General features: G+C 30.6%; 1 protein-coding gene across 1 annotated transcript in view; it reads left to right on the top strand.

Moving 5' to 3' along the window:
* Positions 1–3,365: 3,365 nt before the first annotated feature.
* The window catches only part of LOC139525492 (dentin sialophosphoprotein-like), a 59,841-nt gene continuing 37,238 nt past the window's right edge, over positions 3,366–25,968 (top strand). Inside the window, exons 1-3 of the mRNA XM_071320870.1 lie at positions 3,366–3,828; positions 8,885–8,941; positions 25,160–25,215. The gene's annotated coding sequence lies outside the window, so the exon portion shown is untranslated. The remainder of the gene's footprint in view (positions 3,829–8,884; positions 8,942–25,159; positions 25,216–25,968) is intronic.

The following is a 25,968-nucleotide window of genomic DNA, read 5'->3' on the forward strand; positions in this document are numbered from 1 at the left end:
TAAAAACCTCCCAATAATTTCTGAATTAGCAGTATATAATTATATAACATTTTTTGTGTTGCCTTTGATTCATTATTTAGAATTTCCTTTTAAAGTCATCTATTTCATATTTTTCTTTAATGATCAATGAATTTTACACAATATTAAGAGATGAAGTACAGAAAAAAAGAATTTTAATCAAAAACATATGACAATTATGAAAATACTTCTCAAGTACAAGTCATTATACTACATTTGTATAAAGTACATAATATATATGAATAATTGCACACTTTTAACTGTTATACCATTTTTTTTTTTTATTAACTGTCAAAATTAAAGGATTATGTTTGTTTTTGTTGTTTTAGTGGAAATTTTATAAAATAAAAATCCACAGCCTTTCCCTGTGTACTGTTAAATTTGACAATTATGTACTTAAAAAAACAGGGATTACTGCATGCAGACTGAGTGTTAGCAATGAATTCACTAAATAAGTCTTCAAATTAAGATAAACAAGTTAAAATATGGACCTGTTTTAAGGTGCCCTTGCCTTGAATGAGTCAGTAGAAGATTTTTGATTCAGCCATACAACTTATCACTTTTGGTAAGGGGAGCTGTTGATTTTAGACATCAGTGGTAAGATTTTGGCAGTGGTTCGATTTTGATATCAGTGGTCAGATTTTGACATCAGTGGTCAGATTTTGACATCAGTGTAGATTTTGACATCAGTGGTAAGATTTTTACACTAGTGGTAAGATTTTACACCAGTGGTCAGATTTTGACTTCAGTGGTCAGATTTTTGCATCTGTGGTCAGAATTTTGACATCAGTGGTAAGATTTTGACAGTGGTCAGATTTTGACATCAGTGGTCTGATTTTGACATCAGTGGTCTGATTTTTACACCAATGGTCAGATTTTGATATCAGTGGTCAGATTTTGACATCAGTGGTCAGATTTTGACATCAGTGTAGATTTTGACATCAGTGGTCAGATTTTTACACTAGTGGTAAGATTTTACACCAGTGATCAGATTTTGACATAAGTGGTCAAATTTTTGCACCTGTGGTCAAAATTTTGACATCAGTGGTCAGATTTTGACATTATGACCATCTTTGATAGAGTTTCTCTGTGCAGTATAGCTAACTCATGTAAATACAGCTAAAAGACAACATCAATACATTGATTAATCATGGCATGATACCTTATGCTTTGATTTGATTTCTAGGACAGAGACATTAATTACACTTCTTGATTGGTAAATTTGCTCATAACTTACTCCAGTCTAACTGATAAAGGCTTTTCCACTAGCATTTGTTCATCAAAACGCTTAAATTGTATAAATTGCATTACTCCAAACTTGACTACTTTATGAAGTAAATCAATATTTGTAGAAATTTTGAAGTACCAGTATGCCTAATTTTTGCAAATTAAAAAAAAATTTATCATACTTTCTCCTATATCTGATGTCATTATGCCATATTGATGATTACCTGATCAAATAACATTTAGAAACCAGAGAAGATATAGACATTTTATTGAAAGCCTTTGATCTAATGGTTATTACAGAATTTATACTATAATTGAAGTATCTTTCTTGAATATACAACATACATATATATGAGTACATAGAAATAAGAAGATGTGGAAATGAGTGCCAATGAGACAACTCTCCATCTAAGTCACAATTTGTTAAAGTATACCATAATAGTTCAAAGTACGGTCTTCAACACGGAGCCTTGGCTCACACTTAACAGCAAGCTATAAAGGGACCCAAAAATGAAAAGTGTAAAATCATCAAACTAGAAAAGCAACGGTCTAAAGTATATAACAAAAAAAACCACTTATGTACCACATCAACAAACCACAACAACTGAACTTCAGGTTCCTCACTTAGGACAGGTGCAAACAACTGTAGCAAGTTTATTTATTTTAATAGATGCCAACCTTCACCCTTAACTGAAACATTAGTGTAGCATCACAACATAGAAAGACATGTATATAAACTATAAATCTGACAAACATCAGACACAGCATACAATGTTATATAGTTTTATCCAAGTCTGGAACGTTATCAGTGGTTAATGTCTTTTGCTAAACCTTAATGTTATTGTCAATTAGGGAATTGTTATTGATGGCATGTAATTGTTCTAGACCCAGGAACATTTAGAAATTGACAAATTCAGTATAGAATGTGTTTATTGTAGAAAGCTAAATTTATCGATAGTAGCATTTTGTTGTTTTTGTGTCATTATGGTTACTGCCTCAGTAGCATATATACACCTACATTCTTACTTATTAAAATCCAGAATAAAATTTAGAATAAAAATTGGGAATGTGCCAAATAGAAAACAACCTGATTAAAAAGCAGAAAACAGCAAAAGGCCACCAATGGGTCTTTAACACAACGAGAAAATCCTGCAGTGGGAGGTGTGCCTTAGCTGCCCCAAAACAAAAATATGTACTAGTTTAGAATAATTGATGTCATGCTAAACTCCAAAATAACAGAAGAAACTCAAATAAAAAGACCATGAAAGGCCAGAGGCTCCTGACTCAGGACAGACACAAAAAATGCAGCGGGATTAACGTGTTTCTTGAGATTTCAACCCTCCCCCTGAGGTATGAATTTAATATCCCTCCAATAAAACTTAATTTTCTGTGCACCTATTGATGTGAATGTTTTGTGAATCTTTAAGCATAAGGACATGCATTATGACAAACGATATGTAAAGAAAGTGTTTAATCTCATAGAAGACCTTTAAGAAGTCTGGTTTTCATTGTTCATTGTGTGCAAACATGATACAATAAGGTGCAACATGAGAACTGTGATGTTGAAGGTCATATACAAAAAACATCTTTGAATATTTGGAAAATTCAATTATATTTGAAAATAATGAGCAATACTTTATAGAATTTATACAATAAAATCAACCAATTTTGAAACTGATTAAAAATGTGAAATTAAAGAATTGGTCAGTACAAAATGATTGTCAAGTTCTATAAAGCTGATGATGTGAAAGTTTGTCAATACAAAATTATTTTAAAGTTTGATAAAGCTGATGTGAAATTAGTTTCTAACTTATTAAGTTCACCTACAGAGTTTAGTCAATCACATATAAACGTTTAATTTGTTATCTCACTAAAGAGGAATAATTGTTATCGGAATAATTGTCATTGGAAAATCAGTAATGCAGAAATCAATGAACTACCCTGAAAAAATGTTTTTTTACTGTTCAAATTGTATGAATTCATTAATGTACTCGTCATTTATAATCAGATACATTAATAATTCATCTATCAGACACCAAGCAGAAATTGATTAATTGAAAAAAATACTGTGATAAACTGAATTCTTTGAATGGAGCCAGTTATGTTTTGTATCTTTGTAGGATTATTGATTCGGTACAAGCTCAACGGTATATTGGACAAACTATAACAAACTGACGAAGCAGATAGCCTTTATTTCGTGCCATTGGCCTATGAAAGAGAGGAGTTCTAAAGCACAAAGATAGTTTTGATTATTTGGCATGGGCTGGTCAATATAGTATTGATCTTTTGTCTAACATTACAGGTTTGGACTTGCCGGCAATACTTCTAATGATTTTTGGAATATCTATTTGAACTTATCTATTTCGGAAGGAATATGATAGCTATATGAGCTCTTTTAGGAAATTGGACAGTAACTGGATCTAATATGCGGGGGAGAGTGTAGCCTGACGATTTAATTGTTCGTCATTGTTATTTGATATTATTATGTGGAAAGTTTGAAGAAGCAATTGAGAGAAGATTGCTGGGATTACAAAGACCAAGCTTGTGTATTAGAATTGAAGGATCTAGTAGTTTTACTTACTGGTAAGCATTATTACACTTTATTCTCATTGATTTGAAGTTTTTATAGATGATGTTGTAACTTTCAAAACAATCAAAATTATTGTAAATGTGTTTAATTCTTATATACTAGACTTTTTCTATATCTTTGAATTTATTACTGCGTTACTAATTACCAGTAATTTCTTAGATATATGATATACCAAAAGGAAAAAAAATTGATATTATACTAAATTGTTGCTAAAAAAATCCATGAACAACATAAAACAAGTCCATGGGAAAATCCTACAACTTTTGGAGGAGGCTTTAGGGGTGTTAAACCCATCGAAAAAGGGGGTGCTTAACCAGTCTTTTTTTCCTCATCTCCCCTTCATTGGTTGGGGTTAACATTCAAGGCAATTTTCTATGGCTTATTTTACTAGAAAAGGGAAGAAATTCTCAAAAAATCCAAAGAAAATATCATCATTCGCAGGAATTTGTTTATGCTTCATTAGATTTTTGTCAAAAATTATAAGGGTTTAATTTAAAGGCTAGAAAATTGTGTTCATTAATGTATGGGTTATCTCCCCTAATAGGTTGAATTTACAATGCACTCTGTATAAAAATGGAATAAAAATAAGTTTTGAAATATCCTGATTGATAAACATCCTTGATTCAGTTTAAGAATTTATTTCTACTACAAATTTTGAAAAAGTTTCATTAGAATTTTCTAATACTTGTTTATCAAGTTGTGGTCATTTTTTTTTTAATCATATTTAAATATTAATCTGGTATTATAAATGACAATGAAGTTTCAAGAATGATTTCAATAATGTTTTCAGACAGACAAATTAATTGTGCAAGCAATATTTATTGTACCATTACCACGGGATGTATTCCAATGTTAGCATAGGGAGAAATATTACCGTTAAAACTATATATATAATCAACTTTCAACCTCACTCAATTAATTAGAAATATTCCATAGAAGTCGAGGGACTTTTCATGACATTAAAAATAAATATTCAGATAAATTATGATTTATTTGGCCTGAGCACATTTTCACATTTAATGAAATTAAGTGTCTCTGTATAGTAGAAAATGGTATATATAATTGTAAACAGTTTATGGTTTTCTTTTCATAAATTTTTGTATTGTACCATTACTGTGAGAAATTGACTAGTATGCATGTTGCGTGTTGCGTATTGCATGCTGCATGTTGCATGTTGCGTGTTGCGTGTTGCGTGTTGCATGATGTTCCATTATTTCTTTCACAGTTTTTGTAAAATTGGATGAATTTTTAATTTGGATATACAAATACTTTTTGTAATTTTTTTTTATCAGTCATCGTATTTTCACCCTTATATCTATGACATACATCATGGAGTCTGCACTTTTATCAATATCTGTCTTTTAATTCAAGTTTAAAATACTGTCATTGAGCTTAAGTTTGTCTTCCTTTCGCTTTTCTTCTTTTTAAAATAAACCATTTCACATGGGCATTCCTTAATTTTAATTGTTTTTAATTGTTGTATGACCCCATACAACAATTGATCATTTCACCTTTAGCTTGATAAGTTGTTTATTTATGTTAGCCGAATATAAAAATCTCTATGTTGAGAGAAAATCTCTGTCATTGAAAATAATTAACAGGTCATAAAATTCTATCAAATTATCCCATATCATCTAATTAATACTATAGATCAGTCTTCAGAATCCAAGTTTTGATGACTTTTGTTGATAGATTAATTATAAATTTCAAATGAATTGAAGTATTCACTATGTCAACAGATAGGTTCATGTATGGTCCATTTTATGTTACCAAGCAGAATAAATTTGACTCATACACATTTAGTTATGATATAAACCTAAACATTGAACCTCGTGTACATTTAACAAATGAATATTTAAAATGTTTAGCCTTTATTTTTTAGATTCTGTTACTTCATGTACTTCAACATAAAAAAAGTTAAATTTACAGACACTGGTAAAAACTTAAAATACCTAAATTTGTTCTCATAAAAATTAATTAAACACCCTTTAAAATGAATTGTTTTATAATTTTGAATGACGTCATTGAAACAGCAATCAAACAACAACAAACAAAAACGACAGAAAAGACTTCCTTAATGAACAAAAAAAATGTCATTTAAGGTAGTTTTTCGTAAAGGTGGGAAAATTAGTCTTACTGAGACATGGATTTATAATGGTAAACCATTATATATTGTAGTTCCTTTTTGTTATCTGGTGTGTTATTTCATTATAATTGTAAATTTTATATTACTCAAAACCACTGCTGAACAAGGCAGGAAATCTATGTTATGATGAAAAGGCATCATCCTTATACCTGAACACTGTAATTAACTTCTATAAGTTTATTTGACACTTATGTATGTAGTATTTTAATGTATGGTTGTGAAGTTTGTGGTGTTCATAGAGCACCAAAATGTAGAAAAAGTTCATTTGGACTATTGTTAAACATTACTAGGTGTCAAGAGGTCCACTTCTAATGTAATGGTATATTATGAATTAGGAAGATTTCCATTGTTATATGAGCGAAATTTTAGGATGCTCAAATTATGAACTTAAATTCACGGTAGTGAAAATTGTATTAGAAAGTCATGTTCCAAAGAACTAGTAGCAAATAGCAATAAATGCAAAAATTGGGCAACTTGTATTAAAACAATTTTATATGATCTTGGTATGAATTATTATTGGTACAACCAATGGGTACTTTGTTTGGATAGTTCCTTTTTACTATCAACCAAACAACGGATATATGATCAAGCTAATCAAGAGTTGCATTTCACGCTTGAAACATCACCAAAGGGTAGAATATATAAGTATATAGTGTCAAATGTAGAATGTAGAATTACAATTTTATTTACAAAAATGTATTCCTGTAATAGCTTGTAAGTGGATAACGAGAATTCGCCTGTCCTCACATAATCTATGCATTGAAACTGGTCGTTTTTATGGAATAAGTAGAAATAGTAGAATGTGTATAATGTGTGATAAAATGTAGTAGAGGGTGAATTTCATTTTATTTTACAATGTACAAATTATAATGATATACGTAAGAAGTTTATCAAGAAATATTAAAGGACCGTCAACTTATAAATTAGTACAATTGCTTTCTGTTAAAAACACTAAGGAACTCTGTAATTTAGGAAAGTACTTACTCTATGCATTTAAGTGCAGGAATAATATTTTAGACCTATGTTTATTATATGTAGTTTGGAGGGGGGGAGGGTTGAGATCTCACAAACATGTTTAACCCCGCCAAAATTTTGCGCCTGTCCCAAGCCTCTGGCCTTTGTTAGTTTTGTATGATTTTAAATTTTAGTTTCTTGTGTATAATTCGGAGTTTAGTATGACGTCCATTATCACTGAACTAGTACATGTATACATATTTTAAGGGGCCAGCTGAAGGACCCCTCTGGATGCGGGAGTTTCTCGCTACATTAAAGACCCATTGGTGGTCTTTGGCTGTGGACTGCTCTATGGTCGGGCTGTTGTCGCTTTGACACATTCCCCATTTTCTTTCTCAATTTTATTGAAACTCACAAACTGTATAATATGTGACTGATATTTCTGACGTTTGTTATTTATGTGTATGTTAACGCTATACAACTGGTAAACTGTATATTTATGCATATTATACTGATAAACTGTATTGTTTAAAGTAAATAAAGAATTAACTTTTATCCTTTAAGTCAACATTCAACATGCAACATGCAACATGCAACACGCAACACGCAACACGCAACACGCAACACGCAACATGCAACATGCAACATGCAAAATAGCAGTACCCATTATTGTGAGAGGTATTATTTCTGTTCGTCATTTAATCATTTTGTTCAGAGAGAGTTAACAAGTTTTTGTATTCCATTATCATTTTTTCTTACTGAACTTATTTCTTGCTTAAAAAAAAGATTTTTTTTAAATGATAATCTCAAGAATTTCAGGATTTTCTTATTGAAATTATAGATATTTTTTGTGAAAATTTTTCTTCTAAAGGAAATCTTTGTTGACTCAATTGCTTAGTATAGTTGCAGCTTGGAATGGTGAAATATAAATACTGTATACTCCTGGCAGATGGTTATTTTACCTGAATGTAAAATCGTGTCTATAATTATCTTTATTTAATTTGTGAAATTAAAAAAATCTTTAGATTTAATTCTTGCAAGGTGGTACAGATTTCCAGTGTGAACAAATCAATATTTTAACAATCATTAAAGTTAAACTGACTTTAAGTAACTGACATAGCTGTTTACAGATAGAATTAGTCAACAATTTTGTTTTTGTCCTGTTGAAGAATTTGTGTTGACAGCAGATCTTTGATAGACTTTAATGTATAACTTGTTTATATTTGGGACAAATTTATAATTATAGCTAATAATATACTATAATTGTTGTATGTTGTGCTGTCTTGTTCACCGTATGTCTATTTTATCCTGCAAGTAACTTAACTAATGTTGATTTCTTTACAATATCAGATATTATTTTTTGGATTTGAAAAACTCAACCTTAAAGTGCCAGGTGTAGATAAAAAAAAACAATATTATGTACATTATCAGAAATTTTACTCACTACAAAACAGGGGGAATGTTTTTTTTTAACCATAATAAAATTTAATCATTTAGCCCATGAAACTTTCTATTACACCATTAACTCTAAAAACCATTATTATTTTGGGCCTAATATTAGAAAAATTTGCTGAAAATATGAAGCTTTGAAATGTTTTATATGAATACTGTGACAGTGACCTACTACATGTATGTTTAAAAGATGTGAAAATAAATTGTTGCAAAAAGGACTATAAATTCTGCAACAAAAATTGTCCACACTTTGCAAAGAAAAATATAGAATTCAGATAACTGATATCCTATACCAGTAGTTAACTGTTTTTGCATGATTGTGTTTTTGTAATGCTGTTTCATTGATTTACAAAAGCATATGATATCTGTCAAATCAACTTATTAAACTTTATTGATTTATTGTGTTTTCTGGAATACAAATATTATCTTTTCCCCTTGTTTTGATGTTTCCTGAATATTTTTAAACATTCAGTTTTCTTATATTATATACATTCCAGATATTCCAATAAAGGAAAAAACATCTGATACATCCTGTTTTAGAATCAGTGTGAAAGGTTAGTCATTTGTACTCTTAGGAAAATAAAAAAAAATTCAATTGAAATGCTTAGAAGCTAGTTTTGCTTTTACAAAAAAATCTTAAACACAATACAAGATTTAAGATTGTACCCACATAATAAGACATTGCTATGCTTCATATTAATCCAGCTGAAAAAAACCATGACCTTTTGAATGGTCTCCCTTTTTCTCATCATGTGGCGTCCGGCGTCTGTCGTCAGTCGTCGTCGTCAGTGTTAACTTTTACAAAAATCTTCTCCTCTGAAACTACTTGGCCAAATTAAACCATTCTTGGCCACAATGATCATTGAGCTATCTAGTTTAAAAAAATGTGTCTGGTGACCCGGCCAACCAACCAAGATGGCCACCATGGCAAAAAATAGAACATAGATTTTGGCTTATATCTCTGAAACTAAAGCATTTAGAGCAAATCTGACAGTGGTAAAATTGTTTATCAGGTCCAGATCTATCTTTCCTGAAATTTTCAGATGAATCTGACAACCGGTTGTTGGGTTGCTGCCCCTGAATTGGTAATTTTAGGGAAATTTGGCGTTTTTGGTATTATCTTGAATATTATTATAAAAAGAGATAAAGTGTTAACAGCAATAATGTTCAGCAAAGTAAGATCTACAAAAAAGTCAACATGATCAAAATGGTCAGTTGACCCTTTAACAAGTTATTGCCCTTTATAGTCAATTTTTGTCAATCTTTCTTAAATTTTTGTAATATTTTACAAAAATCTTCTCTCTGAAACTACTGAGACAAATTTAACCAAACCTGTCCACAATCATCATTAGGGTATCCAATTTAAAAAATGTGTCTGATGACCTGGCTTGCTCATCAAGATGGCGGACATGGCTAAAAATACTATATAGGGTAAAATGCAGTTTTTAGCTTAAAGTCATAAGAAACGAGTCACCGGTGAAAAATAATGTTCGTCCAATTCTTGAACCGATGCATACAAACATCATAAACTTAGTCTTCTGTGCTCGAATTTATCATTTTTTCGTGTAAATTTCGTATAATTGTCAAATTTTTTTTTCAATCGGTCAGTGTTGTTGTGAAAATATGGCAGGTAATTAAAGTTCGTGTTTTCAAGCCGAAGTTTAACGATTGTCACCTGTTTGTCAACAATTCACGAAAAATAAACAAAAAAGCATGGAAATTGAGCACGTGTTTAACATGTAAATTCAGATAATAGTTTATTTTAAGGACATCCATGCGTATTGTGGTCACCGGATTTTTACGAGATGGGTCACACTGAGGTCACCTTGCATACGGAAAATATGTCGGGGGAATTGCTTGCTGGAAGGAAGCTATTCAAATAAAGTAAACTTCTTCTAAATATGAATAAATTAAAGAATTTTCTTCAGAAAAAAGTATATGTACATAAGTTTTATAATGAAAACTATCCATTGAGTTATTAAAATCATATGCATTATTTTTTTTTGATTTGAGGTTTCTTATGACTTTAAGGTGGTACCTAACATTACAGGGAGATAACTCTGTAAAATCAGCTAAACGTTGAAGGTGTTGGGTACCACCTTAAATCTAAAAAAAACCCAAAGCATTTAGAGCAAATCTGACAGGAAACAGTTGTTCGTTTGATCAATGTCTATCTGACCTGAAATTTTCAGAACCAATCAGGCAACCTTTAGTTGGGTTGCTGCCACTGAATTTGTAATTTTAAGAAAAATTTTGTAGCTTTTGGTTATTATCTTGAATATTATTATAGATAGAGGTAAATTGTAAACAGCAATAATGTACAGCAAAGTAAAACCTACAAATAAGTCAACTTAATCAAAATGGTCAATTGACCTCTTAAGGAGTTATTGCCCTTTATAGTCAATTTTTAATAATTTTCATAAATTTTGTAAATTTTGTAAATTTTTACAAAAGATTTTAACTACTAGGATATATTCATAGGTTTATTAGATAGAGATAATTGTAAGCAGCAAGAATGTTCAGTAAGGTAAGATCTACTAATGCATGACCATCATCAAAATACAATTTTGTCATTAATCCATCTGTGTCCTTTGTTTATGATATGCGCATAGACCAAGGTGAGCGACACAGGCTTTTTAGAGCCTCTAGTTTAAGATGCAAGTTTAAAGTACACTGTCAATGAACTGCTCTGATTGTATAAAAAAAAGAAGAAATTATATAATTCAACTTTTCTGTGCTAAGAAATTGTTTTAAATGTCAGAAGTCATTATCATGTAAGAAAATGACAAAATAACTATTAACCGTGGAAGCCATTGATTTCTACAGCAATCTTAAAGAACACTTTTTGATTTAATGTCAAAGTATAAAAGAATTAAAATGTACGTTATATAAGAAGGTCAAATGATTCTTATTCATATTTCGCCTTCGGTCTCAAGTAATAAATTAGCTTAACTTCTCTATGAGGGGTGAAGCTTACATGTAATATCTCTGTTTAAAGAAACAAACTATAACTATAATAGCTGGCCAGTGACCTTGACCCTAGTATATAAGCACCTGTTCCATAATAACTTGTCATTATTTTTCTAGAGGGTGTGAAGTGAACACTTCACTTGAATTCTTTTAAGTTATTTTATTTTTATCTAAGATTTAGGGGAAAGTTACTAAAGTTACATTTAACTTGTCTACGATGTACGACAAGTTCTAATGTTATTTTGTTAATTAGAAATAATAATTCCTCAATTGTCTACGATGTATGACAAGTGTTGATGGAAATGAATTTAAAAAATTCTTGTCTACGATGTATTACAAGTGTCGATGGAAATTAATTAAAATTTTTATTGTCTACGATGTATGACAATTTTATATATTCATTAATAAGTATTTGCCTTAGTACGATGTACAGCACATTTGCTCCTGTTTGTTAAACAGGTAGATATTTAAAAGTATTTCTATTCACCTGAAGATTGTGAGTTCTCTTCAGAATTTACACGTGTTTTACCTGCACAGGTACACATTATTTTATTACAATGGCTGAATTTGATTATGCAAATGTATTGCTTTTGCAAGATGTTTAGAATTATGTTTACACTTACAAGGGTGATGGCTATGATTTTCATCACCTCTGAGTTGTTTTAGAAATTAAAGATGATAAATTTAATAGGAAAACGAGGTATTTTGAATAAATCCTCTTCTTAAACATTTATAAAACCTAGTAGTTTTATAAAAGATCATAATGGCATTGCAATTGGAAATAATTGACAAAGCAACAGAACGAGTCAAAAGTAAGTTTTTAAAATCTAGTGCTACTTGTATACAGTAGCTTCAAAATCTCCTTCATTTGTGAATTTTTCTCAAGATAGTGCTGTTGAGATTTAAGATAGGCATGTACAATACATATTGATGCATTGACTCATTTTTATTAATGTAGTAAAGAACATGTATGAATCATGAGGTTTGAGACAGTTTCTCTGCCTTCAACTCAAGCAGAGTTTGTAAAGAAACCTGCTGCTTTATTCGAATTTTGCCATTAAAGGCTTACTTTTATGAAGATTTAGTTCTAATTTTGATCTGAACTACTGTAATGATACTGTTCATGTACCTCCTTTTGGAGTTTGTGCCATGGCTGATGATAGTCCAGCCGGAACTGAATTTTGATACGTCTTTTGATCCTGCATTAAGGTTTTCAGAAGCCTTTAAGGCTTCTCTTAGTGAGATTAATGGTCCATTATCTCATCCTGTTTGTTGAACAGTTTAATCATGATTTTGCTTGGAAAATCCCAAAATTGTTTAAAAAGGCAGAAAACTGTGTCTAAGTTTTCTTCTGGACTTTCTGTGACTGTTAATAATACTACCATGTCAGTAAATATCAAATCAGGAAAATATCAAGTTCATAGAGGAGTAATACTATCACCCTGAGAACTGTGAGAATCCTAGTGTGTCTAGGATAAATAACAGGATTGAAATGGCACTGCCTAGACAGGCCCACTATGTGGTTTCAAAGATGCAGGAAACCCAGAGATACTTTATGAAGGGGTTGATCATCACCCCTTTTGTTGAGGATTTTATTGTAAAATTCTATTTGTTTGTTTGACCATGGGTTTCTATTTAAACGCATAGGAGATGCTCAGAAATATCTAGATGATAAAACTTATTTGTAATTCTGATGTGATAGTTGATTTATTACGTTTTTAGTTATGATTGCATGAAGCAAACTTGGTGATTATACAAAGATTCTAAAGCAAATTCTAGATTCCTTGGAAGAGGTTCCAGGTCTAGCAATTATTTTACTCCCAGCTGTTATGGGAAAGGCAATATCAGTCTTTTAACTGTGGAGGCTCTGTTGGTCAACAGGGCGTATACTAGTAGGCAATTCCCTGCATTGAGAGGGAGAGGTTTCCAAAAAGGGAACAGAGAATCTCAAAGAGGTCACATTTCTCAACCAGTTGCTATATACAGTAGATAACTTAAATACTATGATTTGGAAAATGTTACTAATGATCTATTGATATTAGATTTAATAAGAAATGGTTATAAAATTATTTTTAGTGATGTACCACATATTTGAATATAATACATTTCACCTTTCATAAGGATGAAATAATTTCAGAAGTCCAAAAATTGATAGCTAAGGGAGCTATTTAAGAGGTTGATCGATCATTGGAAAATCAGTTTATTTCCTATATATTTTCTTAGTTTCTAAGAAAGATGGGTCTTCAAGGCCTGTTACCTATTTGAATAATTCAAACAAGCTTAGCTTGTGGCTAATCAGCATTTGGAGCAGGACCATTTATCTTTTGTTTAGATGTAATTCTTAGGGATGGTTATCTATATATATATAGAGAGAGAGAGCTAACATCTATAGATCTCACAGATGCATATTTAAGTATCATTTATGATTATATCACAATTTCCTGATTCATGTGGACAGGACATTGATATGATATTTATGTTCTTTGTTTTGGATTGGCTTCTGCATCAAGAGTTTTTACTAAGGTTTTAAAATCTGTCTATGTATTTTTATGAAATAATGTCACTTGAAGTATATACATGCTATAATTTATACATTGATGATTCTTTTATTATGGATCAGAATTTAGATGGTTGTATTATGAATACAGAAGAAGTGGTGCAAATGCTTGATAAGCTGTGCTTCAGAATAAATTTTGAGAAGTTGGTACTCATTCCTTGGAATCACATTGTTTTCCTTTGTCTCATTATTGATACTGAGCTATTTAAGTTTTTTATGACAGATGAGAAATGGTAAAATTATCTCCCTTGGGAAATTCTTCTTAAATAGAATTGTGTAACTGTATTATAGATGATTTGCATCATATATTGGTCTTGTGGCACATGCTTTTAATGCAGTATCTGTGGGAATGTTGCAGAAACATGGCGAGAAATAATGTTGAAACACTGTATAGTTGTTACAGTGTTTATTTTCATCAATCTATAGGTGAAATTTTTAACAATTTAAATCAGAAATTAAGAATTGATTTTTAGACCCATCCAAATAAGTTTTTGGATTGGACCAGATGCCTCATTAGAAGGATTTGGGATCCAAATTTGAAGAAAATTTTTCTGTTGGTAGATGGAGCTTCTTTAAGAACATGCGCTCATTTCATATAGATTTCTTAGAATTGTTGGCTATATTTTTCTTTTGGAGAGAAATTTTTAGCACAGAGAGTTATACAATCAGAAAATACAATTTCAGTAGCATTTATTATGCAATAGGAGGTATAACCTCTTTGTCACTTTTAAAACATGCTTACTACAAATATTTCATTATTTGGGCTTGGTGTTCAAGAAAGAACATTTTTATCACAGCTCTTTATATTCCTGGTAAGAAAATTTTGATGCTTATCATATGTCTAAAAAATTTACAGATTCAACAGGATGGCAATTGAAAGAAGATATATTTGTTTTGTTGTTATCACGTTTTCATTTTCAAATCTGTAGATATTTGATTCGTTGTCTTTTGACCAACAAGCTCCTTTCAGAGATGTTTGTACTTTTCATGGTCAGATTTAAGACCTTATACTTTCCAATCTTTTTTCATTGTTGGGGATAATTATAAAGAAAATTATTAGTGACAAAGTTCAGAAGGCTCTTTTGATTATTCCTTTTGGTCTGCTCAGAGTTGGTTTTCTTTGCTAAGACCAATTTTAATTTATTTGACAGTTAAAAGTTCTGCTAAACATAAAAGTTAGTAACAATGTTACATACTGAAAAATGCCTTTCCGTTAGGAAGAGATTTGATTTAACTGTGTATTGTAAAAAATATAAGTGAACCAACACCTGAAGGGTTGATTGTGCGGTAGGGTAAAAACGTGTGTATTATATTCAGAAATCACTTTAATATAAACAGGAGATTTCAAAATCATTTGTAAAATATATTTACACTTCATCTTGGAGATCATGCATCTATGATCAAGCATTATCAATATTTTTTGAGAAATTTCATTATTTGGTGTGTTCAAAGAGAACCAATTCCTTATCACCATCTAAAAAGGATGTTATTGATTATTGAAATTTTTTGTAAAACACAAGCTTTTCATATTCAGCATGTTTAATGTGAATTTTACTTGTTTTATGTTGAAACAGACTTGATCCTTTAAGAAGTAGATGTTACTTAATTTGTTTGTTTACTACATGCATATGTGAAAGGTTGCTTAAGCCTGAATCTGCAATTGAAGAGTAAGATACTCGTTCACTGTGGAGATGAATTTAGTGCTATCTTTTTAAGTTCTTTATATTCATTAGAGGATTTTACATTGAAGACTGTCTTTTATACTTGTGTCTTTATTTGCCTTGACTACAACTGCCAAAGTACATTCTTTATCAGCTGTAGATTTACATTCTATGTCTTTCATTCAGAGACATGGCATTTCATTTTTTCATATACATGAGTTTTTGAAAAATACTAGATCTGTTAGTTAGTCTACCTAATGAGGTGATCAAGGGTTTTGATAAACCAAAACTTTGTGTTGTTAAGACAATGATTTATCATGTTTTGTGTACAAAATATGTGAGAGAATTCATCTAAGTCTTTTCGTAAAGTTTAGATAGTTAGAGATAGTTCTAATTTTAGCAGAGGTTTTAAGGATTACTCATTTAGAGGAACCTCTTCATAAGTGAATTTAGCTTCAGGATGTTCTATTAAAGACATTATGGCAACAGCTTAGTCTGGACATATGATAAAACTTTTTATAAGTTCTATAAAAGGGAAAGTGAATAATATCAGTACTAAAACACTTTTCTTCAGTTGTAGTTACTGGATGATCTTGTGATTTCTATGCTTTATTTAATGTTGGCATTTATAAAAATTGTTTTTAGTTTGTGTCTACACTTTAAACAAGCTAATTTATTACTTGAGACCGAAGGCGAAATATGAATAAGAATGTTCCTTCATCCAAGCATATCTTGGATGTGCAGGATGAAGGTCATTCTTAGAATATGAGCCTGAGGCTCGAAAGTAATTAATTCCCACCCTAGGGATTTTCAGTTAGACCCACCCTTTTTCCAATGGGTTTTATATTTGGTCGACACAAACTTGCTTTAAATTATGACAAGTTATTATGGAACAGGTGCTTATATACTAGGGTCAAGGTCACTGGCCAGCTATTATAGTTATAGTTTGTTTCTTTAAACAGAGATATTACATGTAAGCTTCACCCCTCATAGAGAAGTTAAGCTAATTTATTACTTTCGAGCCTCAGGCTCATATTCTAAGAATGACCTTCATCCTGCACATCCAAGATATGCTTGGATGAAGGAACATTTTGTTATATATAATAAGCATTGAGGTGAGAAGTAGATTTTTGTCAACAATAATATTTGATGTGAGTACCTGTAGGTTCAAAAGATATTTAGAAAATTTTTTAAATTTAATCATGGTCAGTTTTTAGATAATATTTGAAATAAATTGTAAGAACAGACTGATGAGCTTAAAGTCATTCAAATGTCAATTTAAAATAGTCAATATTTAAGAAAGAATCTAGTGAGCTATTCAAAAAAAATCTGGGCTTATTGTCTTGGTAATGAAGAAAAATATTTGTTGTTTTCAAGCAATAACATAAAAAAATGAACTCTTAAAATGTGTTAGAGCTTCTGGGAAAAATTGATATTTCAAAATAATAGACTTTTTAAATAGAGATTAGGTATCTTATTTCATTATCTTAATTCAACCAGAAACCAGTTCCAGAAACTTACCATAATGATGATTTTTTTATGCCTTTAATGTAATTTCAAAAGGAGTCCTTTGTTTATATAAAAACTGCATTTATGCTTTCATGTATAGGTTTCATTTTATGGTGAATTTAAAGATAAATCAATAAAAGAGATTGAAATGAAAATAAATAGTCACTATAATGATAGAACTAAATGTTTTTGGAAATAAAATGTTTTGTTTGTGTTTGTTAGGTTTCTAAAAAGTGATTTACCCTGACTGTACTATTGAGTGAATCTGATTTGTTAGCCATTGTAATACTTGACAAAAGATGAGGTTTTACACATGGGTAGTTAATTACTATGATTGCAGTCTCTGATTATAATTTACCAAGACTACTGAAGTTTGTTATCAATACAGCAAGAATATGAAATATAAAATAGATTTCTTATTGATTTAATAACTTCTAATACAAATGTACGCAGAAAATCAAAACACTGCTCCCAATGGTTTTCTGGCTATCTATATAACTCATTTCAATTGGAGCTTTTAATCAACTATTGGTAAAAATATAATCGGCCTACACATTGGATGTTTTATTGCCAATATTTTGAGTTTGTTTGTCTATTTTGGGTATTTATATATTTCTGTACATGGCTATTTTTGCTTCTGTATTTATGCCTAGAGGAGGAAATTGCTATTTTTGCTTCTGTATTTATGCCTAGAGGAGGAAATTGCTATTTTTGCTTCTGTATTTATGCCTAGAGGAGGAAATTGCTATTTTTGCCTCTGTATTTATGCCTAGAGGAGGAAATTGGAAATAGCTTCTACTTTTGTTTTGTTTTCTGTATTAGTTAGGTCTTAAACCAAATGTAGTTAAAATATTTGGATTTCCATCCAGAACTTTAATGTCAAGAATAAATAAGTGTACTTGATGAACACTATGTACAGTTTTTGTTTAAACAATTTCCTTTCCATGATATGGGCTTTACTGTCATGATTTAACATTTTATAAGAAGTATTTACGGTAAAATCTTCATTGCTTAAAAATGAGTTATACAATAATTAGAAAAATATCATAGAGTTCATTTCTTGTTCAAAAACATATATATGCATTCATGCAGGAATTATATTTTATTGGTCGATTTGCAGTGTTTGCTAGAAATGTGACAAATTCTGTCATAGTCACATTATGTCACTTCGCCAAATTAAAGCTAAAACTAAAAATTTCTGAAAGCATTTATTCTGCAATTTTGAAAAATGTGAGTTTCTACAAATGATAAATTTGGCCAAAATTTTGATTTGATGACAATATTTATTTGAACAATATGTCCATCCTCCTTATACCTACCATTGCTAAGATCTTATTGCTAAATAATAATTCAATCTTGATAATTTTGTTTAAGTCTCACCTTATGCTTACATTAGTACACAATACAATTATATAAGATATGGTTTTATACTCCCATTTATAGGACCTATTATTGTATACCATTGTCTGTCAATCCATCATCAACATTTGAGTCATTAAGTCTAAAAAAAAACCTATACCAATTTGCATGAACATGATGAAACTTTAGTGAATTCTTTATATCTTTTGACATTAGTTTTCTTTGGATTTTTGAAATTTTAGATTTTTCTTTTCAGATCGAGTTTTTGGATTTTATTCCTAAAAAAAGTAAGATTTTCCAGTTTTCAGACAATAACGCAAATATGCTTTGTGGAGTTCTCATGAAACTTTATTTAGTAGTCAATCTGTTGAGATTTAGGAGAACTGATAACAACTAAAACATCTTGTATTTAAAATAATATATATTAAAATAAAAATGGTTAAATAAACAGCATAATTATTTATCTATTATTCACAATATAAAACTTCTCCATTTCACAATAAAATTACAGGTTGTGGCACATTATAATCTAATAATTACATTAGATGTATGTTTCATTACTATACGTTATTCTGATTGGCTAACGGCACATCATGTGTTATTCCTTAAGCAGTTGTATCACTCATTAAAACTTCTCATTCATGATGACACGAGGTCCCACAATAAAGTGCACAGGTAAATGAAATAAAAACTTGATAAAAGGTGTGTTTTCATGATCCTATAGGTAAAAATGTAATTATAAGTATTGAATGCTTTTTTTTGTAACTTTATAGGGTTGTAAAAGCGTTGACCGTGCGCACATTTTAAGTATGAAGCGCTTCCGCGCTTCATACAAAATGTACTTCGGTCAACGCTTTTACACCCCAATAAATTTACCAAAAAAGAGCATTCAATTCTTAAATAATATCTTGATACAAAAATAAAAAATAAAAATTCCGACAGTAATTCTATTAAAATTTTCATCAATTTTTATCAGAGATTCAGTAAACAGAATTTTTATAAGATCTTAATAAACCTGACAATGTAAAATAACATGAAATTCATCTTCAACAGTATTAAATTAAACAATTAAAACAACTTCTCTTTTCTGGGAGAGATCCGTTTGCGCCAAAAAAGCGTCCTTTTGCACCACAACTTTTTCCCCCATTTCTACGTTTGAGCCACCTGTTTTAAAATTACATGGTATCATTTGCCCCAAATTTAAAACATACTATTGCGCCAATTAGAAGAAAAATGACTTCCCTCCTCCTTTATTCGGACTTGGAACCGGCAGTTTACATGGCAAATGTTTTACTTTTCTGAAACATACTTTCTTCCTACTGCTGCTGCATAGGTACTTCCCAATGATATGTATGTAGTAGTTTGTAACTTCACTTTATTGTCCAAAAAGACAAACATTGAAGGATGAAATGCATAAAACAGTTCATTATAATTCCTGTCGAATGCTTCTGCTCCATTACTGGTACGTCTTGTGTTAGATATCGATGGTGGAAACAAAGCATGATGTGTCATCAACATATGTGGCAAAAACATAATCAGCAAAAGCTTTTATTTTCTTCTCTTTTTGGCATATCTTGTATTAAATATTCAGCAAAGTAATAAGTTTTCATAACTCTCTATACATGGACAGTCTAATGCATTTCAAGTCATTTCTCTCCAGATGCTCATCCTCAAATGTGAAATATCAACAAACATATGATACTTTTTAAGCCAAGAATAAGAGTAAATATTAATCATTAATATTTATGATAGATATGTGTACAGGTAAATTGGCGCAAATGAGTTCCGAATATTGGCACAATTGATACATTTGGAAAACAAAATTTGGCGGAAATTTTGCCCCTGAAAAACAGTAGTTGGCAGAGGCGGATTTAAAGGGGGGCCCGGGCCCCCCCTTTTTGGAAAAAAAATTGGTTGCTTATATAGAGAATCACTGAAGCGTGACTGGAGCTGGCCCCCTCTTAGCGCAGTCAGTGGGCCCCCACTTATGAAAATTTCTAGATCCGCCAGTGGTTGGCACAAAAGGACTGCTGCCTCTTTTCCAGGACAAATTTTCATACATCCCAATTAACTGTGATAAAGGATTAATACAATTGTATTTCAATTAATAATTACTTGATTGTTATTATAACAGTTAATTTGGTTATTTTAAGTTAATTAGCTAGATTTTCCACGAATATATAAACAAATTTAGCACCTTTAAGTCAATGCTGTGAAATGTTTTTGGGGATTAAGTAAAACTTATTTATTAATGTAATTTGGTTAGTTTAAAATCAATGAATATTTGATTATATTTCAATGATAGGCAGGTCCTGCAGGATGTACAAGACAATCCAGTGCATCTCTTATATACATGAATGTTTTAAATGTAAGAGATAATGAATTTGAAAATATATTTTAAAAAAGATTGTGTCAGATTCTCTATTCCCTAAATCTTTATGAACGGAAAATATTTGTGGTCATCCCGCAAAATAAAAGAAATTTCCATGGAAATTTTAAAATGCAAGAGGATTGTCCAGTGGCAATTATTTTATGCATAATCAGGGCAAGTACAAATTGGAAATTAATATGACAGGCACTCACTCAGGTCCTGCAGGATGTACAAGACACTTCAGTGCATCTCTTATAACATGTATAAAGAGTGTTTTTAATGTAAGACTTGTAATATATATATGTGTGCTTCTTATAGGTTAGACAATACTTGGTCATGTTTTATGAAGATTTAAGCCCAAGGCGAAGCCGAGGGCTTAAATCTTCATAAAACATGACCAAGTATTGTCTGACCAATTTAGAACATATTCACACTTTCAAGTGACCTTACAAAATTATCCTTTCCCATTCAAACCTAAATAAGAGTTCACTTTTTATAATGAACTAAAATATAAAACATAGGTAATGATCATTTCAATGGATGAAATGAAATAGCACTGACATAGTTTGTGAAGGATAAATTGTTTTCTTCTGCTTCAGGTAAAATTTAATACTTATATATCTTTAGACTTTTTTTTATTTTAAACAGCAACACAATGTTATATAAATTCCCTTTTTAAAATTTGATTTTTTTTATAAATATAAAACCCTTTGTATGAATATTTGAATTCAGACCATTCAACATTAAATGCTTACTTTTTATTGACAAATTTAAATGTACTGTGTTTCTTCGAAAACAATCCTTTTCTTTATATATCAGCAGTCTAGCTGGCATTGTGTTTTTTTGAAAGAAAAAGTAAATAATTCCCTCAAATGTAAGGTATATAAATTAAATAACTATCATTTTATATATCCTTACCAATTTTTTAGCTCACCTGGCCCGAAGGGCCAAGTGAGCTTTTCTCATCACTTGGCGTCCGGCGTCCGTCGTCGTCCGTCGTCGTTAACTTTTACAAAAATCTTCTCCTCTGAAACTACTGGGCCAAATCAAACCAAACTTGGCCACAATCATCATTGGGGTATCTAGTTTAAAAAATGTGTGGCGTGACCCGGTCAACCAACCAAGATGGCCGCCACGGCTAAAAATAGAACATAGGGGTAAAATGCAGTTTTTGGCTTATAACTCAAAAACCAAAGCATTTAGAGCAAATCTGACATGGGGTAAAAATGTTTATCAGGTCAAGATCTATCTGCCCTGAAATTTTCAGATGAATCGGTCAATCGGTTGTTGGGTTGCTGCCCCTGAATTGGTAATTTTGAGGAAATTTTGCTGTTTTTGGTTATTATCTTGAATATTATTGTAGATAGAGATAAATTGTAAACAGCAATAATGTTCAGCAAAGTAAGATCTACAAATAAGTCAACATGACCAAAATGGTCAGTTGACCCGTTTAGGAGTTATTGCCCTTTATAGTCAATTTTTAACCATTTTTCGTTAATTAAAGTAATCTTTTACAAAAATCTTCTCCTCTGAAACTACTGGGCCAAATTAATCCAAACTTGGCCACAATCATCTTTGGGGTATCTAGTTTAAAAAATGTGTGGCGTGACCTGGTCAACCAACCAAGATGGCCGCCACGGCTAAAAATAGAACAAAGGGGTAAAATGCAGTTTTTGGCTTATAACTCAAAAACCAAAGCATTTTGAGGAAATCTGACATGGGATAAAAATGTTTATCAGGTCAAGATCTATCTGCCCTGAAATTTTCAGATGAATCGGTCAATCGGTTGTTGGGTTGCTGCCCCTGAATTGGTAATTTTGAGGAAATTTTGCTGTTTTTGGTTATTATCTTGAATATTATTATAGATAGAGATAAACTGTAAACAGCAATAATGTTCAGCAAAGTAAGATCTACAAATAAGTTGACCCCTTTAGGAGTTATTGCCCTTTATAGTCAATCTTTAACCATTTTTCATAAATCTAAGTAATCTTTTACAAAATCTTCACTGAAACTACTAGGCCACAATCATCTTTGGGGTATCTAGTTTGAAAAATGTGTCCGATGACCTGGCCATTCAACCAAGATGGCCGCCACGGCTAAAAATAGAACATAGGGGTAAAATGCAGTTTTTGGCTTATAACTATGAAACCAAAGCATCTAGAGAAAATCTGACAAGAAGTTAAATTGTTAATCAAGTCAATATCTATCTGCCCTGAATTTTTCAGATGAATTGGACAACTGGTTGTTGGGTTGCTGCCCTCCAATTGGTAATTTTTAAAGAAATTTTGCCGTTTTTGGTTATCTTGAATACTATTATAGATAGCGATAAACTGTAAACAGCAATAATGTTCAGCAAAGTAAGATCTACAAATAAGTCAAATGACCTAAATGGTCAATTGACCCCTTAAGGAGTTATTGCCCTTTATAGTCAATTTTTAACAATTTTCATTAATTTGGTAAATTTATGTAAATTTTTACCAAATATAGTTCTCTGTTACTAATGGGCAAAGTTCATTATAGATATAATTGTAAGAAGCAAAATCGTTCAGTAAAGTAAGAACTTCAAACACATCACCATCACCAAAATACAATTTTGTCATGAATCCATTTGTGTCCTTTGTTTAATATGCACATAGACCAAGGTGAGCGACACAGGCTCTTTAGAGCCTCTAGTTTTGTGTATTCTATATATGTGCACCATTAGCAAATGCATGAAATTTTCCAAAATTCAAAATGTTTTAAATCTTTGCTATTTCATCTTTAATCAGTAGGCTATTTTCCCAAGGAAAATGCCTTGGGGGTTGTACACTTCGTTAGTGCAGCTATTAAGAGTTCACTTTCATAATTAACTGACAATGAAAAGTCATTCATGTATAGCATTTCATAGTGCATGGAAAACCATGTACTATGAAAATTAGAGGGCAAAAAACTGACTTTTCATTGTACGAGAAGGGGTGAGTATGTTCTAAAATTTCATTTTGGTAAGGATATATAAAATGATATTTATTTAATTTATATACCTTACATTTGAGGGAATTATTTACTTTTTCTTTCAAAAAAACACAATGCCAGCTAGACTGCTGATATATAAAGAAAAGGATTGTTTTCGAAGAAACACAGTACATTTAAATTTGTCAATAAAAAGTAAGCATTTAATGTTGAATGGTCTGAATTCAAATATTCATACAAAGGGTTTTATATTTATAAAAAAAATCAAATTTTAAAAAGGGAATTTATATAACATTGTGTTGCTGTTTAAAATAAAAAAAAAGTCTAAAGATATATAAGTATTAAATTTTACCTGAAGCAGAAGAAAACAATTTATAAATCCTTCACAAACTATGTCAGTGCTATTTCATTTCATCCATTGAAATGATCATTACCTATGTTTTATATTTTAGTTCATTATAAAAAGTGAACTCTTATTTAGGTTTGAATGGGAAAGGATAATTTTGTAAGGTCACTTGAAAGTGTGAATATGTTCTAAATTGGTCAGACAATACTTGGTCATGTTTTATGAAGATTTAAGCCCTCGGCTTCGCCTTGGGCTTAAATCTTCATAAAACATGACCAAGTATTGTCTAACCTATAACTAGAGCCAGATCAATATCTGCCATGGGGGAAATTTCCCAGCTTAAATGGAAGAGTTGGCAGTCATTATGTTTATACACAAAAAAATCCATTTCTTTCAGAAGATTCTTGTTAACCTTGAATTTCAGTTTGTGTGATATGTATTTTATTATTAAATTGACTACGACATAATTTATATCAAATAAAGGTGCAGACGTACACATCAATAAAACCTTGAACATTAAATATAGGTACTATAATGTTAACTTGAAAAATTAAATCTCCAATTTAGCTGACAGCACAGATATATTAAACTATATAGGCCTTGAACTTTGTCCTTAAAATGAGTTTAAAAGTTGAAATAAAAATAAATATGATTTATTATAATAACTGAAAAATCTATAATCCACATATTGTTTATAAAATGAAAGAGCTAATTGAAAACCTATCCCTATACAATTGTGTTAACGAGATGTCCATTAATGCATTGACCACTACCTACAGGCTAGTAATAGAGATTACAATGTAAATTTTTCAATAAAAACAGTTTTTATGGTAGTATATATTTTGTCATGGTTGAGTGATTTTTTATGATACCTGTATTTGACTATAAGGCATATTATTTGTTAACTGCATAGTAAGCTTAATACTTTATATGTACTATTGATTTTACCGGTATTTAGTTGTAAACAACTGTGTCAGTGTAAGGATATACTAGCATGAGTCTTATCAGTATTCTCACAGAATTATGCATATTTGTCGTCTTATCTTTCAGCAGATATAACTTCAGATTGTCAAAGAAGACTTGACAGTGCTTATTGATTCCTTAAGGTATGTAATAATTTAACTTTGGTTTAGTTTGTTGTACATAATTCTCACGATATTAAAAGGCTAAATCAGTTCAGTTCTTATGTAAATATTTATGTTAAAACTTGTTCCATATATAGAATTACTGGGTCCATAAATGGAATATGAAAGTAGAAAATATTAAGTACTGATTTAATAGTTATATTTATAGTCCATGTGGGTTAAGATTGATCTGTTATTTAATGATTTTGGTCATGTCAAGAACTAAGGCCAGGTAAGCAGTAAAGTATAATTAAAAAGTTCTTATTTTTCTAATCTTTTTTTTATTAATTTAGTAAAGGAAAATCATATTTTAAAAGTGCTTAAATCAAAGTTTTGGAACTAACCCTCTAATGAGGTATTTATATAAAGCCCCTCAAAAGAAGAACATGACCTATTTTATGAGGGGTCAAAATCAAGGTTTTTAAAAACCCCAAAAGATACTACAGGGAGATAATATGGGTTAATAAAAATAAGTCTATGAGACAGCATTCAAAGTTCCAATGAAAAAAAAACCAAAAGCATCTGACTTTATATGAACTATGTAGGAAAATTATCCAAGTATTGAAGACATGCCTTTCCATAATATTGTATGAACAGAAGTGATATTTGTATGTAGATGCCATGCTATTGTTTGAGGATTAGGGAGAATTTAAGCCTAAGCCAGTGCCCTTTCTAATCCCCAATTATAATGTTACAAAATTAAGAGAAAGCCAATTATACAAATATGATATTATT

The sequence above is a fragment of the Mytilus edulis genome, chromosome 5, assembly GCF_963676685.1.
Source record: "Mytilus edulis chromosome 5, xbMytEdul2.2, whole genome shotgun sequence".
Taxonomy (NCBI): Eukaryota; Metazoa; Mollusca; class Bivalvia; order Mytilida; family Mytilidae; genus Mytilus; species Mytilus edulis.